This window comes from Taudactylus pleione, unplaced genomic scaffold, assembly GCF_031769625.1.
Source record: "Taudactylus pleione unplaced genomic scaffold, aTauple2 ptg000969l, whole genome shotgun sequence".
NCBI lineage: Eukaryota > Metazoa > Chordata > Amphibia > Anura > Myobatrachidae > Taudactylus > Taudactylus pleione.
In genome coordinates, this window is record NW_028285370.1 from 642,672 (window position 1) to 665,980 (window position 23,309).

The window sequence follows — 23,309 nt, forward strand, 5'->3', positions numbered from 1 at the left end:
AAAACTATGGTATAAAGTCACACGGTCGACAGTTACCATGACATTCATAATGTCGACACAACAATGCTGACATGTTCAACATGTCAACAGATACCACATGGACATCCTCTGAATGTTGACATGTTTAAAAGTATAACATGTCGACATTATGCACATCAACATGAGAACTGTCAAACTAACATACCACACCCCAAAACTACAATATACAAAAAAAAGGTAAAAACATAACATTTTACCATAAATCAAAAACAAATTGAATGTAAACCGAAAAAGAGAATCAGAAATTGGAAACAGTAAAACTTCTAAACTGGGTAAAATTTTCATGCAAACAAACTAAAACAAAAGGAAACTACCTAATTTACCTCTTCAACTTCCTTGAAATACCATAACATAAAGATGGCCATCAACCATCAATGTTTTTTAAAACGGTGGCCAGGCGATGTTAATTAGTTTTGCCATCGATGGATTAGAGAGAGACAATGTTTTTTTTACTTTAACTGGATGGAGCTTAGCCCCGCCCCTTTCTTGAATTAGTCCGTGGCCCATCGTACCCCCAGCAGTGGTGGCCATCGAAGGATTGCAAATCATCAATGATTCCCCAGAGATGGTTTTTGTGCCATGGATGGTAATCACCAATGGCCATCCCGACCATAACAGTACAAGAATATTAGAACTATGGCAATAGAGTATTCATGATAACCTTCTAAAACATTAGAAGATATGGTTTTCCAAAACAATTTTGATATTCTGTATTTTACCAGTGAATAAGCCCAGCATCAGCCAGGCATCAAAAAATTACATGAAACTCATGGTTGTTCCTTTCCACGGAAATCTTTAGTAAAAGGCGAAAGATTTATTCGATCTGAAGAGAAACCAGAGTATACTAAAGAAGTGTCATGATTATCTCCCCGGATTCAAACAGACCTCAGTTTACCAAGAGAGAGGATTTTAGACATATATATGAAACAATTTTCAAACATAAACTATAAAATACTAATATATTTACAACAGAAAAATTAAAAGGGCAAAATTTAACTTCCAAAATGCAAAATCAAAACAAACAAAAAAAAAACCACTGCAATGTATCAGATGCATCATGGGAAAGTATTCAAATGAGACTACCAAGTAAAGAAAGAATTACAGTCAGAATTGTCGAATGGTGATTCAAAACCAGTTCTTCAACTTGGTCGAGTACCTACAGACAACACTATGGTATACAGTGCTGGAATAACATCTTGGTAACAGAGTATTCTGGAGAATCATCTACAAGAGAAGAAACACATTTATTTCCCCAGTTTTACATTAAAAAACAAAATCAACATTTAAATGTCAAATTCTAAAAAATTTAATGAAAAAATTGACATTTCTGAATTTCACTAGTAAATAAGCCCAGCATCCGTCAACCAGACAGCATATAAAAAACTTGCATGAAATTCATGAAAATCTTTAGTAAACGACAAAAGATGTATTTGATCTTAAGAAAAAGACAAGTACACCGAGTGTCACTGTTACCTCCCTGGATGCAAACAGACCTCATTTCAACAAGCGAGAGGACAGAACAAACTTATAGTTGTTATTATTATTCTTATCATTTATTTATATGGCGCCACAAGTGTTCCGCAGCACCTTACAAAGTACATAAACAAATAGGTGACCAGTGACTTACAGTAAAATACAAAACAAAGCAGGACAAGGACATGGATAATATACATTGCTACATACCACCCACATAGGCAGCAAAGCATAAGCAACCAAGTGCTAGGTGCCCTAGTGGGGAGTAAGAAGTAGAAGAAAGTAAAGTAGGGAGAAGCACAAGAGGCACAATTTTCAAGCCCATCCTATATAATCCTAAATAAATGTAATACTTTTCTAAGTTAAAAAAGGATAAACTTGCAGAGAACCTATGAACTGTATCAGATGAAACATAGATAAGAGTGCACTTTACACTACGAAGCAGTGTTTCCACGTTCAAGTTTTCAGATCTCTACCTATTTTTCCTGGTCAAACTTTGAACTTAAAATGCTGCGGTACACACATAACAACATGAATGATACAAAACTATGGTATAAAGTCACACGGTCGACAGTTACCATGACATTCATAATGTCGACACAACAATGCTGACATGTTCAACATGTCAACAGATACCACATGGACATCCTCTGAATGTTGACATGTTTAAAAGTATAACATGTCGACATTATGCACATCAACATGAGAACTGTCAAACTAACATACCACACCCCAAAACTACAATATACAAAAAAAAGGTAAAAACATAACATTTTACCATAAATCAAAAACAAATTGAATGTAAACCGAATAAGAGAATCAGAAATTGGAAACAGTAAAACTCCTAAACTGGGTCAAATTTTCATGCAAACAAACTAAAACAAAAGGAAACTACCTAATTTACCTCTTCAACTTCCTTGAAATACCATAACATAAAGATGGCCATCAACCATCAATGTTTTTTAAAACGGTGGCTGGGCGATGTTAATTAGTTTTCCCATCGATGGATGAGAGAGAGACAATGTTTTTTTTACTTTAACTGGATGGAGCTTAGCCCCGCCCCTTTCTTGAATTAGTCCGTGGCCCATCGTACCCCCAGCAGTGGTGGCCATCGAAGGATTGCAAATCATCAATGATTCCCCAGAGATGGTTTTTGTGCCATGGATGGTAATCACCAATGGCCATCCCGACCATAACAGTACAAGAATATTAGAACTATGGCAATAGAGTATTCATGATAACCTTCTAAAACATTAGAAACTATGGTTTTCCAAAACAATTTTGATATTCTGTATTTTACCAGTGAATAAGCCCAGCATCAGCCAGGCATCAAAAAATTACATGAAACTCATGGTTGTTCTTTTCCACGGAAATCTTTAGTAAAAGTCGAAAGATTTATTCGATCTGAAGAGAAACCAGAGTATACTAAAGAAGTGTCATGATTATCTCCCCGGATTCAAACAGACCTCAGTTTACCAAGAGAGAGGATTTTAGACACATATATGAAACAATTTTCAAACATAAACTATAAAATACTAATATATTTACAACAGAAAAATTAAAAGGGCAAAATTTAACTTCCAAAATGCAAAATCAAAACAAACAAAAAAAAACCACTGCAATGTATCAGATGCATCATGGGAAAGTATTCAAATGAGACTACCAAGTAAAGAAAGAATTACAGTCAGAATTGTCGAATGGTGATTCAAAACCAGTTCTTCAACTTGGTCGAGTACCTACAGACAACACTATGGTATACAGTGCTGGAATAACATCTTGGTAACAGAGTATTCTGGAGAATCATCTACAAGAGAAGAAACACAATTATTTCCCCAGTTTTACATTAAAAAACAAAATCAACATTTAAATGTCAAATTCTAAAAAATTGAATGAAAAAATTGACATTTCTGAATTTCACTAGTAAATAAGCCCAGCATTCGTCAACCAGACAGCATATAAAAAACTTGCATGAAATTCATGAAAATCTTTAGTAAATGACAAAAGATTTATTTGATCTTAAGAAAAAGACAAGTACACCGAGTGTCAATGTTACCTCCCTGGATGCAAACAGACCTCATTTCAACAAGCGAGAGGACAGAACAAACTTATAGTTGTTATTATTATTCTTATCATTTATTTATATGGCGCCACAAGTGTTCCGCAGCACCTTACAAAGTACATAAACAAATAGGTGACCAGTGACTTACAGTACAATACAAAACAAAGCAGGACAAGGACATGGATAATATACATTGCTACATACCACCCACATAGGCAGCAAAGCATAAGCAACCAAGTGCTAGGTGCCCTAGTGGGGAGTAAGAAGTAGAAGAAAGTAAAGTAGGGAGAAGCACAAGAGGCACAATTTTCAAGCCCATCCTATATAATCCTAAATAAATGTAATATTTTTCTAAGTTAAAAAAGGATAAACTTGCAGAGAACCTATGAACTGTATCAGATGAAACATAGATAAGAGTGCACTTTACACTACGAAGCAGTGTTTCCACGTTCAAGTTTTCAGATCCCTACCTATTTTTCCTGGTCAAACTTTGAACTTCAAATGCTGCGGTACACACATAACAACATGAATGATACAAAACTATGGTATAAAGACACACAGTCGACAGTTACCATCATATTCAAAATGTCGACACAACAATACTGACGTGTTCAACATGTCAACAGACACCACATGGACATCCTCTGAATGTTGACATGTTTAAAAGTATAACATGTCGACATTATGCACATCAACATGAGAACTGTCGAACTAACATACCACACCCCAAAACTACTATATACAAAAAAAAGGTAAAAACATCATATTTTACCATAAGTCAAAAACAAATTGAATGTAAACCGAAAAAGAGAATCAGAAATTGGAAACAGTAAAACTTCTAAACTGGGTCAAATTTTCATGCAAACAAACTAAAACAAAAGGAAATTACCTAATTTACCTCTTCAACTTCCTTGAAATACCATAACATAAAGATGGCCATCAACCATCAATGTTTTTTAAAACGGTGGCCGGGCGATGTTAATTAGGTTTGCCATCGATGGATGAGAGAGAGACAAAGTTTTTTTTACTTTAACTGGACGGATCTTAGCCCCGCCCCTTTCTGGAATTAGTCCGTGGCCCATCGTACCCCCAGCAGTGGTGGCCATCAAAGGGGTGCAAATCATCAAGGATTCCCCATAGATGGTTTTTGTGCCATGGATGGTAATCACCGATGGCCATCCCAACCATAACAGTACAAGAATACTAAAACTATGGCAATAGAGTATTCATGATAACCTTCTAAAACATTAGAAGATATGGTTTTCCAAAACAATTTTGATATTCTGTATTTTACCAGTGAATAAGCCCAGCATCAGCCAGGCATCAAAAAATTACATGAAACTCATGGTTGTTCCTCTCCACGGAAATCTTTAGTAAAAGGCGAAAGATTTATTCGATCTGAAGAGAAACCAGAGTATACTAAAGAAGTGTCATGATTATCTCCCCGGATTCAAACAGACCTCAGTTTACCAAGAGAGAGGATTTTAGACATATATATGAAACAATTTTCAAACATAAACTATAAAATACTAATATATTTACAACAGAAAAATTAAAAGGGCAAAATTTAACTTCCAAAATGCAAAATCAAAACAAACAAAAAAAAAAACACTGCAATGTATCAGATGCATCATGGGAAAGTATTCAAATGAGACTACCAAGTAAAGAAAGAATTACAGTCAGAATTGTCGAATGGTGATTCAAAACCAGTTCTTCAACTTGGTCGAGTACCTACAGACAACACTATGGTATACAGTGCTGGAATAACATCTTGGTAACAGAGTATTCTGGAGAATCATCTACAAGAGAAGAAACACATTTATTTCCCCAGTTTTACATTAAAAAACAAAATCAACATTTAAATGTCAAATTCTAAAAAATTGAATGAAAAAATTGACATTTCTGAATTTCACTAGTAAATAAGCCCAGCATCCGTCAACCAGACAGCATATAAAAAACTTGCATGAAATTCATGAAAATCTTTAGTAAACGACAAAAGATGTATTTGATCTTAAGAAAAAGACAAGTACACCGAGTGTCACTGTTACCTCCCTGGATGCAAACAGACCTCATTTCAACAAGCGAGAGGACAGAACAAACTTATAGTTGTTATTATTATTCTTATCATTTATTTATATGGCGCCACAAGTGTTCCGCAGCACCTTACAAAGTACATAAACAAATAGGTGACCAGTGACTTACAGTAAAATACAAAACAAAGCAGGACAAGGACATGGATAATATACATTGCTACATACCACCCACATAGGCAGCAAAGCATAAGCAACCAAGTGCTAGGTGCCCTAGTGGGGAGTAAGAAGTAGAAGAAAGTAAAGTAGGGAGAAGCACAAGAGGCACAATTTTCAAGCCCATCCTATATAATCCTAAATAAATGTAATACTTTTCTAAGTTAAAAAAGGATAAACTTGCAGAGAACCTATGAACTGTATCAGATGAAACATAGATAAGAGTGCACTTTACACTACGAAGCAGTGTTTCCACGTTCAAGTTTTCAGATCCCTACCTATTTTTCCTGGTCAAACTTTGAACTTCAAATGCTGCGGTACACACATAACAACATGAATGATACAAAACTATGGTATAAAGACACACGGTCGACAGTTACCATCACATTCAAAATGTCGACACAACAATACTGACGTTTTCAACATGTCAACAGACACCACATGGACATCCTCTGAATGTTGACATGTTTAAAAGTATAACATGTCGACATTATGCACATCAACATGAGAACTGTCGAACTAACATACCACACCCCAAAACTACTATATACAAAAAAAAGGTAAAAACATAATATTTTACCATAAGTCAAAAACAAATTGAATGTAAACCGAAAAAGAGAATCAGAAATTGGAAACAGTAAAACTTCTAAACTGGGTCAAATTTTCATGCAAACAAACTAAAACAAAAGGAAACTACCTAATTTACCTCTTCAACTTCCTTGAAATACCATAACATAAAGATGGCCATCAACCATCAATGTTTTTTAAAACGGTGGCCGGGCGATGTTAATTAGTTTTCCCATCGATGAATGAGAGAGAGACAATGTTTTTTTTACTTTAACTGGACGGATCTTAGCCCCGCCCCTTTCTTGAATTAGTCCGTGGCCCATCGTACCCCCAGCAGTGGTGGCCATCAAAGGGGTGCAAATCATCAATGATTCCCCATAGATGGTTTTTGTGCCATGGATGGTAATCACCAATGGCCATCCCAACCATAACAGTACAAGAATACTAAAACTATGGCAATAGAGTATTCATGATAACCTTCTAAAACATTAGAAGCTATGGTTTTCCAAAACAATTTTGATATTCTGTATTTTACCAGTGAATAAGCCAAGCATCAGCCAGGCATCAAAAAATTACATGAAACTCATGGTTGTTCCTCTCCACGGAAATCTTTAGTAAAAGGCGAAAGATTTATTCGATCTGAAGAGAAACCAGAGTATACTAAAGAAGTGTCATGATTATCTCCCCGGATTCAAACAGACCTCAGTTTACCAAGAGAGAGGATTTTAGACACATATATGAAACAATTTTCAAACATAAACTATAAAATACTAATATATTTACAACAGTAAAAGTAAAAGGGCAAAATTTTACTTCCAAAATGCAAAATCAAAACAAACAATAAAAAAACCACTGCAATGTATCAGATGCATCATGGGAAAGTATTCAAATGAGACTACCAAGTAAAGAAAGAATTACAGTCAGAATTGTCGAATGGTGATTCAAAATCAGTTCTTCAACTTGGTCGAGTACCTACAGACAACACTATGGTATACAGTGCTGGAATAACATCTTGGTAACAGAGTATTCTGGAGAATCATCTACAAGAGAAGAAACACATTTATTTCCCCAGTTTTACATTAAAAAACAAAATCAACATTTAAATGTGAAATTCTAAAAAATTGAATGAAAAAATTGACATTTCTGAATTTCACTAGTAAATAAGCCCAGCATCCGTCAACCAGACAGCATATAAAAAACTTGCATGAAATTCATGAAAATCTTTAGTAAATGACAAAAGATTTATTTGATCTTAAGAAAAAGACAAGTACACCGAGTGTCACTGTTACCTCCCTGGATGCAAACAGACCTCATTTCAACAAGCGAGAGGACAGAACAAACTTATAGTTGTTATTATTATTCTTATCATTTATTTATATGGCACCACAAGTGTTCCGCAGCACCTTACAAAGTACATAAACAAATAGGTGACCAATGACTTACAGTACAATACAAAACAAAGCAGGACAAGGACATGGATAATATACATTGCTACATACCACCCACATAGGCAGCAAAGCATAAGCAACCAAGTGCTAGGTGCCCTAGTGGGGAGTAAGAAGTAGATGAAAGTAAAGTAGGGAGAAGCACAAGAGGCACAATTTTCAAGCCCATCCTATATAATCCTAAATAAATGTAATATTTTTCAAAGTTAAAAAAGGATAAACTTGCAGAGAACCTATGAACTGTATCAGATGAAACATAAATAAGAGTGCACTTTACACTACGAAGCAGTGTTTCCACGTTCAAGTTTTCAGATCCCTACCTATTTTTCCTGGTCAAACTTTGAACTTCAAATGCTGCGGTACACACATAACAACATGAATGATACAAAACTATGGTATAAAGACACACGGTCGACAGTTACCATCACATTCAAAAAGTCGACACAACAATACTGACGTGTTCAACATGTCAACAGACACCACATGGACATCCTCTGAATGTTGACATGTTTAAAAGTATAACATGTCAACATTATGCACATCAACATGAGAACTGTCGAACTAACATACCACACCCCAAAACTACTATATACAAAAAAAAGGTAAAAACATAATATTTTACCATAAGTCAAAAACAAATTGAATGTAAACCGAAAAAGAGAATCAGAAATTGGAAACAGTAAAACTTCTAAACTGGGTCAAATTTTCATGCAAACAAACTAAAACAAAAGGAAACTACCTAATTTACCTCTTCAACTTCCTTGAAATACCATAACATAAAGATGGCCATCAACCATCAATGTTTTTTAAAACGGTGGCCGGGCGATATTAATTAGTTTTCCCATCGATGAATGAGAGAGAGACAATGTTTTTTTTACTTTAACTGGACGGATCTTAGCCCCGCCCCTTTCTTGAATTAGTCCGTGGCCCATCGTACCCCCAGCAGTGGTGGCCATCAAAGGGGTGCAAATCATCAATGATTCCCCATAGATGGTTTTTGTGCCATGGATGGTAATCACCAATGGCCATCCCAACCATAACAGTACAAGAATACTAAAACTATGGCAATAGAGTATTCATGATAACCTTCTAAAACATTAGAAGCTATGGTTTTCCAAAACAATTTTGATATTCTGTATTTTACCAGTGAATAAGCCAAGCATCAGCCAGGCATCAAAAAATTACATGAAACTCATGGTTGTTCCTCTCCACGGAAATCTTTAGTAAAAGGCGAAAGATTTATTCGATCTGAAGAGAAACCAGAGTATACTAAAGAAGTGTCATGATTATCTCCCCGGATTCAAACAGACCTCAGTTTACCAAGAGAGAGGATTTTAGACACATATATGAAACAATTTTCAAACATAAACTATAAAATACTAATATATTTACAACAGAAAAATTAAAAGGGCAAAATTTTACTTCCAAAATGCAAAATCAAAACAAACAATAAAAAAACCACTGCAATGTATCAGATGCATCATGGGAAAGTATTCAAATGAGACTACCAAGTAAAGAAAGAATTACAGTCAGAATTGTCGAATGGTGATTCAAAACCAGTTCTTCAACTTGGTCGAGTACCTACAGACAACACTATGGTATACAGTGCTGGAATAACATCTTGGTAACAGAGTATTCTGGAGAATCATCTACAAGAGAAGAAACACATTTATTTCCCCAGTTTTACATTAAAAAACAAAATCAACATTTAAATGTCAAATTCTAAAAAATTGAATGAAAAAATTCACATTTCTGAATTTCACTAGTAAATAAGCCCAGCATTCGTCAACCAGACAGCATATAAAAAACTTGCATGAAATTCATGAAAATCTTTAGTAAATGACAAAAGATTTATTTGATCTTAAGAAAAAGACAAGTACACCGAGTGTCACTGTTACCTTCCTGGATGCAAACAGACCTCATTTCAACAAGCGAGAGGACAGAACAAACTTATAGTTGTTATTATTATTCTTATCATTTATTTATATGGCGCCACAAGTGTTCCGCAGCACCTTACAAAGTACATAAACAAATAGGTGACCAGTGACTTACAGTAGAATACAAAACAAAGCAGGACAAGGACATGGATAATATACATTGCTACATACCACCCACATAGGCAGCAAAGCATAAGCAACCAAGTGCTAGGTGCCCTAGTGGGGAGTAAGAAGTAGAAGAAAGTAAAGTAGGGAGAAGAACAAGAGGCACAATTTTCAAGCTCATCCTATGTAATCCTAAATAAATGTAATATTTTTCTAAGTTAAAAAAGGATAAACTTGCAGAGAACCTATGAACTGTATCAGATGAAACATAGATAAGAGTGCACTTTACACTACGAAGCAGTGTTTCCACGTTCAAGTTTTCAGATCCCTACCTATTTTTCCTGGTCAAACTTTGAACTTCAAATGCTGCGGTACACACATAACAACATGAATGATACAAAACTATGGTATAAAGACACACGGTCGACAGTTACCATCACATTCAAAATGTCGACACAACAATACTGACGTTTTCAACATGTCAACAGACACCACATGGACATCCTCTGAATGTTGACATGTTTAAAAGTATAACATGTCGACATTATGCACATCAACATGAGAACTGTCGAACTAACATACCACACCCCAAAACTACTATATACAAAAAAAAGGTAAAAACATAATATTTTACCATAAGTCAAAAACAAATTGAATGTAAACCGAAAAAGAGAATCAGAAATTGGAAACAGTAAAACTTCTAAACTGGGTCAAATTTTCATGCAAACAAACTAAAACAAAAGGAAACTACCTAATTTACCTCTTCAACTTCCTTGAAATACCATAACATAAAGATGGCCATCAACCATCAATGTTTTTTAAAACGGTGGCCGGGCGATGTTAATTAGTTTTCCCATCGATGAATGAGAGAGAGACAATGTTTTTTTTACTTTAACTGGACGGATCTTAGCCCCGCCCCTTTCTTGAATTAGTCCGTGGCCCATCGTACCCCCAGCAGTGGTGGCCATCAAAGGGGTGCAAATCATCAATGATTCCCCATAGATGGTTTTTGTGCCATGGATGGTAATCACCAATGGCCATCCCAACCATAACAGTACAAGAATACTAAAACTATGGCAATAGAGTATTCATGATAACCTTCTAAAACATTAGAAGCTATGGTTTTCCAAAACAATTTTGATATTCTGTATTTTACCAGTGAATAAGCCAAGCATCAGCCAGGCATCAAAAAATTACATGAAACTCATGGTTGTTCCTCTCCACGGAAATCTTTAGTAAAAGGCGAAAGATTTATTCGATCTGAAGAGAAACCAGAGTATACTAAAGAAGTGTCATGATTATCTCCCCGGATTCAAACAGACCTCAGTTTACCAAGAGAGAGGATTTTAGACACATATATGAAACAATTTTCAAACATAAACTATAAAATACTAATATATTTACAACAGTAAAATTAAAAGGGCAAAATTTTACTTCCAAAATGCAAAATCAAAACAAACAATAAAAAAACCACTGCAATGTATCAGATGCATCATGGGAAAGTATTCAAATGAGACTACCAAGTAAAGAAAGAATTACAGTCAGAATTGTCGAATGGTGATTCAAAACCAGTTCTTCAACTTGGTCGAGTACCTACAGACAACACTATGGTATACAGTGCTGGAATAACATCTTGGTAACAGAGTATTCTGGAGAATCATCTACAAGAGAAGAAACACATTTATTTCCCCAGTTTTACATTAAAAAACAAAATCAACATTTAAATGTGAAATTCTAAAAAATTGAATGAAAAAATTGACATTTCTGAATTTCACTAGTAAATAAGCCCAGCATCCGTCAACCAGACAGCATATAAAAAACTTGCATGAAATTCATGAAAATCTTTAGTAAATGACAAAAGATTTATTTGATCTTAAGAAAAAGACAAGTACACCGAGTGTCACTGTTACCTCCCTGGATGCAAACAGACCTCATTTCAACAAGCGAGAGGACAGAACAAACTTATAGTTGTTATTATTATTCTTATCATTTATTTATATGGCACCACAAGTGTTCCGCAGCACCTTACAAAGTACATAAACAAATAGGTGACCAATGACTTACAGTACAATACAAAACAAAGCAGGACAAGGACATGGATAATATACATTGCTACATACCACCCACATAGGCAGCAAAGCATAAGCAACCAAGTGCTAGGTGCCCTAGTGGGGAGTAAGAAGTAGATGAAAGTAAAGTAGGGAGAAGCACAAGAGGCACAATTTTCAAGCCCATCCTATATAATCCTAAATAAATGTAATATTTTTCAAAGTTAAAAAAGGATAAACTTGCAGAGAACCTATGAACTGTATCAGATGAAACATAAATAAGAGTGCACTTTACACTACGAAGCAGTGTTTCCACGTTCAAGTTTTCAGATCCCTACCTATTTTTCCTGGTCAAACTTTGAACTTCAAATGCTGCGGTACACACATAACAACATGAATGATACAAAACTATGGTATAAAGACACACGGTCGACAGTTACCATCACATTCAAAAAGTCGACACAACAATACTGACGTGTTCAACATGTCAACAGACACCACATGGACATCCTCTGAATGTTGACATGTTTAAAAGTATAACATGTCAACATTATGCACATCAACATGAGAACTGTCGAACTAACATACCACACCCCAAAACTACTATATACAAAAAAAAGGTAAAAACATAATATTTTACCATAAGTCAAAAACAAATTGAATGTAAACCGAAAAAGAGAATCAGAAATTGGAAACAGTAAAACTTCTAAACTGGGTCAAATTTTCATGCAAACAAACTAAAACAAAAGGAAACTACCTAATTTACCTCTTCAACTTCCTTGAAATACCATAACATAAAGATGGCCATCAACCATCAATGTTTTTTAAAACGGTGGCCGGGCGATATTAATTAGTTTTCCCATCGATGAATGAGAGAGAGACAATGTTTTTTTTACTTTAACTGGACGGATCTTAGCCCCGCCCCTTTCTTGAATTAGTCCGTGGCCCATCGTACCCCCAGCAGTGGTGGCCATCAAAGGGGTGCAAATCATCAATGATTCCCCATAGATGGTTTTTGTGCCATGGATGGTAATCACCAATGGCCATCCCAACCATAACAGTACAAGAATACTAAAACTATGGCAATAGAGTATTCATGATAACCTTCTAAAACATTAGAAGCTATGGTTTTCCAAAACAATTTTGATATTCTGTATTTTACCAGTGAATAAGCCAAGCATCAGCCAGGCATCAAAAAATTACATGAAACTCATGGTTGTTCCTCTCCACGGAAATCTTTAGTAAAAGGCGAAAGATTTATTCGATCTGAAGAGAAACCAGAGTATACTAAAGAAGTGTCATGATTATCTCCCCGGATTCAAACAGACCTCAGTTTACCAAGAGAGAGGATTTTAGACACATATATGAAACAATTTTCAAACATAAACTATAAAATACTAATATATGTACAACAGTAAAATTAAAAGGGCAAAATTTTACTTCCAAAATGCAAAATCAAAACAAACAATAAAAAAACCACTGCAATGTATCAGATGCATCATGGGAAAGTATTCAAATGAGACTACCAAGTAAAGAAAGAATTACAGTCAGAATTGTCGAATGGTGATTCAAAACCAGTTCTTCAACTTGGTCGAGTACCTACAGACAACACTATGGTATACAGTGCTGGAATAACATCTTGGTAACAGAGTATTCTGGAGAATCATCTACAAGAGAAGAAACACATTTATTTCCCCAGTTTTACATTAAAAAACAAAATCAACATTTAAATGTGAAATTCTAAAAAATTGAATGAAAAAATTGACATTTCTGAATTTCACTAGTAAATAAGCCCAGCATCCGTCAACCAGACAGCATATAAAAAACTTGCATGAAATTCATGAAAATCTTTAGTAAATGACAAAAGATTTATTTGATCTTAAGAAAAAGACAAGTACACCGAGTGTCACTGTTACCTCCCTGGATGCAAACAGACCTCATTTCAACAAGCGAGAGGACAGAACAAACTTATAGTTGTTATTATTATTCTTATCATTTATTTATATGGCACCACAAGTGTTCCGCAGCACCTTACAAAGTACATAAACAAATAGGTGACCAATGACTTACAGTACAATACAAAACAAAGCAGGACAAGGACATGGATAATATACATTGCTACATACCACCCACATAGGCAGCAAAGCATGAGCAACCAAGTGCTAGGTGCCCTAGTGGGGAGTAAGAAGTAGATGAAAGTAAAGTAGGGAGAAGCACAAGAGGCACAATTTTCAAGCCCATCCTATATAATCCTAAATAAATGTAATATTTTTCAAAGTTAAAAAAGGATAAACTTGCAGAGAACCTATGAACTGTATCAGATGAAACATAAATAAGAGTGCACTTTACACTACGAAGCAGTGTTTCCACGTTCAAGTTTTCAGATCCCTACCTATTTTTCCTGGTCAAACTTTGAACTTCAAATGCTGCGGTACACACATAACAACATGAATGATACAAAACTATGGTATAAAGTCACACGGTCGACAGTTACCATGACATTCATAATGTCGACACAACAATGCTGACATGTTCAACATGTCAACAGATACCACATGGACATCCTCTGAATGTTGACATGTTTAAAAGTATAACATGTCGACATTATGCACATCAACATGAGAACTGTCGAACTAACATACCAAACCCCAAAACTACTATATACAAAAAAAAGGTAAAAACATCATATTTTATCATAAGTCAAAAACAAATTGAATGTAAACCGAAAAAGAGAATCAGAAATTGGAAACAGTAAAACTTCAAAACTGGGTCATATTTTCATGCAAACAAACTAAAACAAAAGGAAACTACCTAATTTACCTCTTCAACTTCCTTGAAATACCATAACATAAAGATGGCCATCAACCATCAATGTTTTTTAAAACGGTGGCCGGGCGATGTTAATTAGTTTTCCCATCGATGGATGAGAGAGAGACAATGTTTTTTTTACTTTAACTGGACGGATCTTAGCCCCGCCCCTTTCTTGAATTAGTCCGTGGCCCATCGTACCCCCAGCAGTGGTGGCCATCGAAGGATTGCAAATCATCAATGATTCCCCAGAGATGGTTTTTGTGCCATGGATGGTAATCACCAATGGCCATCCCGACCATAACAGTACAAGAATATTAGAACTATGGCAATAGAGTATTCATGATAACCTTCTAAAACATTAGAAACTATGGTTTTCCAAAACAATTTTGATATTCTGTATTTTACCAGTGAATAAGCCCAGCATCAGCCAGGCATCAAAAAATTACATGAAACTCATGGTTGTTCCTCTCCACGGAAATCTTTAGTAAAAGGCGAAAGATTTATTCGATCTGAAGAGAAACCAGAGTATACTAAAGAAGTGTCATGATTATCTCCCCGGATTCAAACAGACCTCAGTTTACCAAGAGAGAGGATTTTAGACACATATATGAAACAATTTTCAAACATAAACTATAAAATACTAATATATTTACAACAGAAAAATTAAAAGGGCAAAATTTAACTTCCAAAATGCAAAATCAAAACAAACAAAAAAAAACCACTGCAATGTATCAGATGCATCATGGGAAAGTATTCAAATGAGACTACCAAGTAAAGAAAGAATTACAGTCAGAATTGTCGAATGGTGATTCAAAACCAGTTCTTCAACTTGGTCGAGTACCTACAGACAACACTATGGTATACAGTGCTGGAATAACATCTTGGTAACAGAGTATTCTGGAGAATCATCTACAAGAGAAGAAACACATTTATTTCCCCAGTTTTACATTAAAAAACAAAATCAACAATTAAATGTCAAATTCTAAAAAATTGAATGAAAAAATTGACATTTCTGAATTTCACTAGTAAATAAGCCCAGCATCCGTCAACCAGACAGCATATAAAAAACTTGCATGAAATTCATGAAAATCTTTAGTAAATGACAAAAGATTTATTTGATCTTAAGAAAAAGACAAGTACACCGAGTGTCACTGTTACCTCCCTGGATGCAAACAGACCTCATTTCAACAAGCGAGCGGACAGAACAAACTTATAGTTGTTATTATTATTCTTATCATTTATTTATATGGCGCCACAAGTGTTCCGCAGCACCTTACAAAGTACATAAACAAATAGGTGACCAGTGACTTACAGTAGAATACAAAACAAAGCAGGACAAGGACATGGATAATATACATTGCTACATACCACCCACATAGGCAGCAAAGCATAAGCAACCAAGTGCTAGGTGCCCTAGTGGGGAGTAAGAAGTAGAAGAAAGTAAAGTAGGGAGAAGCACAAGAGGCACAATTTTCAAGCCCATCCTATATAATCCTAAATAAATGTAATATTTTTCTAAGTTAAAAAAGGATAAACTTGCAGAGAACCTATGAACTGTATCAGATGAAACATAGATAAGAGTGCACTTTACACTACGAAGCAGTGTTTCCACGTTCAAGTTTTCAGATCCCTTCCTATTTTTCCTGGTCAAACTTTGAACTTCAAATGCTGCGGTACACACATAACAACATGAATGATACAAAACTATTGTATAAAGACACACGGTTGACAGTTACCATCATATTCAAAATGTCGACACAACAATACTGACGTGTTCAACATGTCAACAGACACCACATGGACATCCTCTGAATGTTGACATGTTTAAAAGTATAACATGTCGACATTATGCACATCAACATGAGAACTGTCGAACTAACATACCACACCCCAAAACTACTATATACAAAAAAAAGGTAAAAACATCATATTTTACCATAAGTCAAAAACAAATTGAATGTAAACCGAAAAAGAGAATCAGAAATTGGAAACAGTAAAACTTCTAAACTGGGTCAAATTTTCATGCAAACAAACTAAAACAAAAGGAAACTACCTAATTTACCTCTTCAACTTCCTTGAAATACCATAACATAAAGATGGCCATCAACCATCAATGTTTTTTAAAACGGTGGCCGGGCGATGTTAATTAGTTTTCCCATCGATGGATGAGAGAGAGACAAAGTTTTTTTTACTTTAACTGGACGGATCTTAGCCCCGCCCCTTTCTTGAATTAGTCCGTGGCCCATCGTACCCCCAGCAGTGGTGGCCATCGAAGGATTGCAAATCATCAATGATTCCCCAGAGATGGTTTTTGTGCCATGGATGGTAATCACCAATGGCCATCCCGACCATAACAGTACAAGAATACTAGAACTATGGCAATAGAGTATTCATGATAACCTTCTAAAACATTAGAAGCTATGGTTTTCCAAAACAATTTTGATATTCTGTATTTTACCAGTGAATAAGCCCAGCATCAGCCAGGCATCAAAAAATTACATGAAACTCATGGTTGTTCCTCTCCACGGAAATCTTTAGTAAAAGGCGAAAGATTTATTCGATCTGAAGAGAAACCAGAGTATACTAAAGAAGTGTCATGATTATCTCCCCGGATTCAAACAGACCTCAGTTTACCAAGAGAGAGGATTTTAGACACATATATGAAACAATTTTCAAACATAAACTATAAAATACTAATATATTTACAACAGAAAAATTAAAAGGGCAAAATTTAACTTCCAAAATGCAAAATCAAAACAAACAAAAAAAAAACCACTGCAATGTATCAGATGCATCATGGGAAAGTATTCAAATGAGACTACCAAGTAAAGAAAGAATTACAATCAGAATTGTCGAATGGTGATTCAAAACCAGTTCTTCAACTTGGTCGAGTACCTACAGACAACACTATGGTATACAGTGCTGGAATAACATCTTGGTAACAGAGTATTCTGGAGAATCATCTACAAGAGAAGAAACACATTTATTTCCCCAGTTTTACATTAAAAAACAAAATCAACATTTAAATGTCAAATTCTAAAAAATTGAATGAAAAAATTGACATTTCTGAATTTCACTAGTAAATAAGCCCAGCATCCGTCAACCAGACAGCATATAAAAAACTTGCATGAAATTCATGAAAATCTTTAGTAAATGACAAAAGATGTATTTGATCTTAAGAAAAAGACAAGTACACCGAGTGTCACTGTTACCTCCCTGGATGCAAACAGACCTCATTTCAACAAGCGAGAGGACAGAACAAACTTATAGTTGTTATTATTATTCTTATCATTTATTTATATGGCGCCACAAGTGTTCCGCAGCACCTTACAAAGTACATAAACAAATAGGTGACCAGTGACTTACAGTAAAATACAAAACAAAGCAGGACAAGGACATGGATAATATACATTGCTACATACCACCCACATAGGCAGCAAAGCATAAGCAACCAAGTGCTAGGTGCCCTAGTGGGGAGTAAGAAGTAGAAGAAAGTAAAGTAGGGAGAAGCACAAGAGGCACAATTTTCAAGCCCATCCTATATAATCCTAAATAAATGTAATACTTTTCTAAGTTAAAAAAGGATAAACTTGCAGAGAACCTATGAACTGTATCAGATGAAACATAGATAAGAGTGCACTTTACACTACGAAGCAGTGTTTCCACATTCAAGTTTTCAGATCTCTACCTATTTTTCCTGGTCAAACTTTGAACTTAAAATGCTGCGGTACACACATAACAACATGAATGATACAAAACTATGGTAGAAAGTCACACGGTCGACAGTTACCATGACATTCATAATGTCGACACAACAATGCTGACATGTTCAACATGTCAACAGATACCACATGGACATCCTCTGAATGTTGACATGTTTAAAAGTATAACATGTCGACATTATGCACATCAACATGAGAACTGTCAAACTAACATACCACACCCCAAAACTACAATATACAAAAAAAAAGGTAAAAACATAACATTTTACCATAAATCAAAAACAAATTGAATGTAAACCGAATAAGAGAATCAGAAATTGGAAACAGTAAAACTCCTAAACTGGGTCAAATTTTCATGCAAACAAACTAAAACAAAAGGAAACTACCTAATTTACCTCTTCAACTTCCTTGAAATACCATAACATAAAGATGGCCATCAACCATCAATGTTTTTTAAAACGGTGGCTGGGCGATGTTAATTAGTTTTCCCATCGATGGATGAGAGAGAGACAATGTTTTTTTTACTTTAACTGGACGGATCTTAGCCCCGCCCCTTTCTTGAATTAGTCCGTGGCCCATCGTACCCCCAGCAGTGGTGGCCATCGAAGGATTGCAAATCATCAATGATTCCCCAGAGATGGTTTTTGTGCCATGGATGGTAATCACCAATGGCCATCCCGACCATAACAGTACAAGAATACTAGAACTGTGGCAATAGAGTATTCATGATAACCTTCTAAAACATTAGAAGCTATGGTTTTCCAAAACAATTTTGATATTCTGTATTTTACCAGTGAATAAGCCCAGCATCAGCCAGGCATCAAAAAATTACATGAAACTCATGGTTGTTCCTCTCCACGGAAATCTTTAGTAAAAGGCGAAAGATTTATTCGATCTGAAGAGAAACCAGAGTATACTAAAGAAGTGTCATGATTATCTCCCCGGATTCAAACAGACCTCAGTTTACCAAGAGAGAGGATTTTAGACACATATATGAAACAATTTTCAAACATAAACTATAAAATACTAATATATTTACAACAGAAAAATTAAAAGGGCAAAATTTAACTTCCAAAATGTAAAATCAAAACAAACAAAAAAAAAAACACTGCAATGTATCAGATGCATCATGGGAAAGTATTCAAATGAGACTACCAAGTAAAGAAAGAATTACAGTCAGAATTGTCGAATGGTGATTCAAAACCAGTTCTTCAACTTGGTCGAGTACCTACAGACAAAACTATGGTATACAGTGCTGGAATAACATCTTGGTAACAGAGTATTCTGGAGAATCATCTACAAGAGAAGAAACACATTTATTTCCCCAGTTTTACATTAAAAAACAAAATCAACATTTAAATGTCAAATTCTAAAAAATTGAATGAAAAAATTGACATTTCTGAATTTCACTAGTAAATAAGCCCAGCATCCGTCAACCAGACAGCATATAAAAAACTTGCATGAAATTCATGAAAATCTTTAGTAAATGACAAAAGATGTATTTGATCTTAAGAAAAAGACAAGTACACCGAGTGTCACTGTTACCTCCCTGGATGCAAACAGACCTCATTTCAACAAGCGAGAGGACAGAACAAACTTATAGTTGTTATTATTATTCTTATCATTTATTTATATGGCGCCACAAGTGTTCCGCAGCACCTTACAAAGTACATAAACAAATAGGTGACCAGTGACTTACAGTAAAATACAAAACAAAGCAGGACAAGGACATGGATAATATACATTGCTACATACCACCCACATAGGCAGCAAAGCATAAGCAACCAAGTGCTAGGTGCCCTAGTGGGGAGTAAGAAGTAGAAGAAAGTAAAGTAGGGAGAAGCACAAGAGGCACAATTTTCAAGCCCATCCTATATAATCCTAAATAAATGTAATACTTTTCTAAGTTAAAAAAGGATAAACTTGCAGAGAACCTATGAACTGTATCAGATGAAACATAGATAAGAGTGCACTTTACACTACGAAGCAGTGTTTCCACGTTCAAGTTTTCAGATCTCTACCTATTTTTCCGGGTCAAACTTTGAACTTAAAATGCTGCGGTACACACATAACAACATGAATGATACAAAACTATGGTATAAAGTCACACGGTCGACAGTTACCATGACATTCATAATGTCGACACAACAATGCTGACATGTTCAACATGTCAACAGATACCACATGGACATCCTCTGAATGTTGACATGTTTAAAAGTATAACATGTCGACATTATGCACATCAACATGAGAACTGTCAAACTAACATACCACACCCCAAAACTACAATATACAAAAAAAAGGTAAAAACATAACATTTTACCATAAATCAAAAACAAATTGAATGTAAACCGAAAAAGAGAATCAGAAATTGGAAACAGTAAAACTTCTAAACTGGGTAAAATTTTCATGCAAACAAACTAAAACAAAAGGAAACTACCTAATTTACCTCTTCAACTTCCTTGAAATACCATAACATAAAGATGGCCATCAACCATCAATGTTTTTTAAAACGGTGGCCAGGCGATGTTAATTAGTTTTGCCATCGATGGATTAGAGAGAGACAATGTTTTTTTTACTTTAACTGGATGGAGCTTAGCCCCGCCCCTTTCTTGAATTAGTCCGTGGCCCATCGTACCCCCAGCAGTGGTGGCCATCGAAGGATTGCAAATCATCAATGATTCCCCAGAGATGGTTTTTGTGCCATGGATGGTAATCACCAATGGCCATCCCGACCATAACAGTACAAGAATATTAGAACTATGGCAATAGAGTATTCATGATAACCTTCTAAAACATTAGAAGATATGGTTTTCCAAAACAATTTTGATATTCTGTATTTTACCAGTGAATAAGCCCAGCATCAGCCAGGCATCAAAAAATTACATGAAACTCATGGTTGTTCCTTTCCACGGAAATCTTTAGTAAAAGGCGAAAGATTTATTCGATCTGAAGAGAAACCAGAGTATACTAAAGAAGTGTCATGATTATCTCCCCGGATTCAAACAGACCTCAGTTTACCAAGAGAGAGGATTTTAGACATATATATGAAACAATTTTCAAACATAAACTATAAAATACTAATATATTTACAACAGAAAAATTAAAAGGGCAAAATTTAACTTCCAAAATGCAAAATCAAAACAAACAAAAAAAAAACCACTGCAATGTATCAGATGCATCATGGGAAAGTATTCAAATGAGACTACCAAGTAAAGAAAGAATTACAGTCAGAATTGTCGAATGGTGATTCAAAACCAGTTCTTCAACTTGGTCGAGTACCTACAGACAACACTATGGTATACAGTGCTGGAATAACATCTTGGTAACAGAGTATTCTGGAGAATCATCTACAAGAGAAGAAACACATTTATTTCCCCAGTTTTACATTAAAAAACAAAATCAACATTTAAATGTCAAATTCTAAAAAATTTAATGAAAAAATTGACATTTCTGAATTTCACTAGTAAATAAGCCCAGCATCCGTCAACCAGACAGCATATAAAAAACTTGCATGAAATTCATGAAAATCTTTAGTAAACGACAAAAGATGTATTTGATCTTAAGAAAAAGACAAGTACACCGAGTGTCACTGTTACCTCCCTGGATGCAAACAGACCTCATTTCAACAAGCGAGAGGACAGAACAAACTTATAGTTGTTATTATTATTCTTATCATTTATTTATATGGCGCCACAAGTGTTCCGCAGCACCTTACAAAGTACATAAACAAATAGGTGACCAGTGACTTACAGTAAAATACAAAACAAAGCAGGACAAGGACATGGATAATATACATTGCTACATACCACCCACATAGGCAGCAAAGCATAAGCAACCAAGTGCTAGGTGCCCTAGTGGGGAGTAAGAAGTAGAAGAAAGTAAAGTAGGGAGAAGCACAAGAGGCACAATTTTCAAGCCCATCCTATATAATCCTAAATAAATGTAATACTTTTCTAAGTTAAAAAAGGATAAACTTGCAGAGAACCTATGAACTGTATCAGATGAAACATAGATAAGAGTGCACTTTACACTACGAAGCAGTGTTTCCACGTTCAAGTTTTCAGATCTCTACCTATTTTTCCTGGTCAAACTTTGAACTTAAAATGCTGCGGTACACACATAACAACATGAATGATACAAAACTATGGTATAAAGTCACACGGTCGACAGTTACCATGACATTCATAATGTCGACACAACAATGCTGACATGTTCAACATGTCAACAGATACCACATGGACATCCTCTGAATGTTGACATGTTTAAAAGTATAACATGTCGACATTATGCACATCAACATGAGAACTGTCAAACTAACATACCACACCCCAAAACTACAATATACAAAAAAAAGGTAAAAACATAACATTTTACCATTAATCAAAAACAAATTGAATGTAAACCGAATAAGAGAATCAGAAATTGGAAACAGTAAAACTCCTAAACTGGGTCAAATTTTCATGCAAACAAACTAAAACAAAAGGAAACTACCTAATTTACCTCTTCAACTTCCTTGAAATACCATAACATAAAGATGGCCATCAACCATCAATGTTTTTTAAAACGGTGGCTGGGCGATGTTAATTAGTTTTCCCATCGATGGATGAGAGAGAGACAATGTTTTTTTTACTTTAACTGGATGGAGCTTAGCCCCGCCCCTTTCTTGAATTAGTCCGTGGCCCATCGTACCCCCAGCAGTGGTGGCCATCGAAGGATTGCAAATCATCAATGATTCCCCAGAGATGGTTTTTGTGCCATGGATGGTAATCACCAATGGCCATCCCGACCATAACAGTACAAGAATATTAGAACTATGGCAATAGAGTATTCATGATAACCTTCTAAAACATTAGA

The 23,309-nt window shown here is 35.2% G+C and overlaps 1 protein-coding gene and 11 non-coding genes across 12 annotated transcripts in view; all 12 read right to left on the bottom strand.

Moving 5' to 3' along the window:
* Positions 1-23,309, bottom strand: part of ARMH1 (armadillo like helical domain containing 1) — a 484,180-nt gene that overhangs the window by 161,893 nt on the left and 298,978 nt on the right. The window lies entirely within an intron of this gene.
* LOC148454724 (U5 spliceosomal RNA) lies at positions 768-882 on the bottom strand. Its single transcript, XR_015874683.1, has one exon. It is a non-coding gene; the product is annotated as a U5 spliceosomal RNA (small nuclear RNA).
* On the bottom strand, positions 2,822-2,936 carry LOC148454725 (U5 spliceosomal RNA). Its single transcript, XR_015874732.1, has one exon. It is a non-coding gene; the product is annotated as a U5 spliceosomal RNA (small nuclear RNA).
* LOC148454726 (U5 spliceosomal RNA) lies at positions 4,875-4,989 on the bottom strand. The gene has a single exon (XR_015874765.1). It is a non-coding gene; the product is annotated as a U5 spliceosomal RNA (small nuclear RNA).
* Positions 6,929-7,043, bottom strand: LOC148454727 (U5 spliceosomal RNA). Its single transcript, XR_015874588.1, has one exon. It is a non-coding gene; the product is annotated as a U5 spliceosomal RNA (small nuclear RNA).
* Positions 8,983-9,097, bottom strand: LOC148454728 (U5 spliceosomal RNA). The gene has a single exon (XR_015874589.1). It is a non-coding gene; the product is annotated as a U5 spliceosomal RNA (small nuclear RNA).
* On the bottom strand, positions 11,037-11,151 carry LOC148454729 (U5 spliceosomal RNA). The gene has a single exon (XR_015874590.1). It is a non-coding gene; the product is annotated as a U5 spliceosomal RNA (small nuclear RNA).
* LOC148454730 (U5 spliceosomal RNA) lies at positions 13,091-13,205 on the bottom strand. Its single transcript, XR_015874592.1, has one exon. It is a non-coding gene; the product is annotated as a U5 spliceosomal RNA (small nuclear RNA).
* On the bottom strand, positions 15,145-15,259 carry LOC148454731 (U5 spliceosomal RNA). Its single transcript, XR_015874767.1, has one exon. It is a non-coding gene; the product is annotated as a U5 spliceosomal RNA (small nuclear RNA).
* Positions 17,198-17,312, bottom strand: LOC148454732 (U5 spliceosomal RNA). Its single transcript, XR_015874768.1, has one exon. It is a non-coding gene; the product is annotated as a U5 spliceosomal RNA (small nuclear RNA).
* LOC148454733 (U5 spliceosomal RNA) lies at positions 19,253-19,367 on the bottom strand. Its single transcript, XR_015874769.1, has one exon. It is a non-coding gene; the product is annotated as a U5 spliceosomal RNA (small nuclear RNA).
* Positions 21,307-21,421, bottom strand: LOC148454734 (U5 spliceosomal RNA). The gene has a single exon (XR_015874684.1). It is a non-coding gene; the product is annotated as a U5 spliceosomal RNA (small nuclear RNA).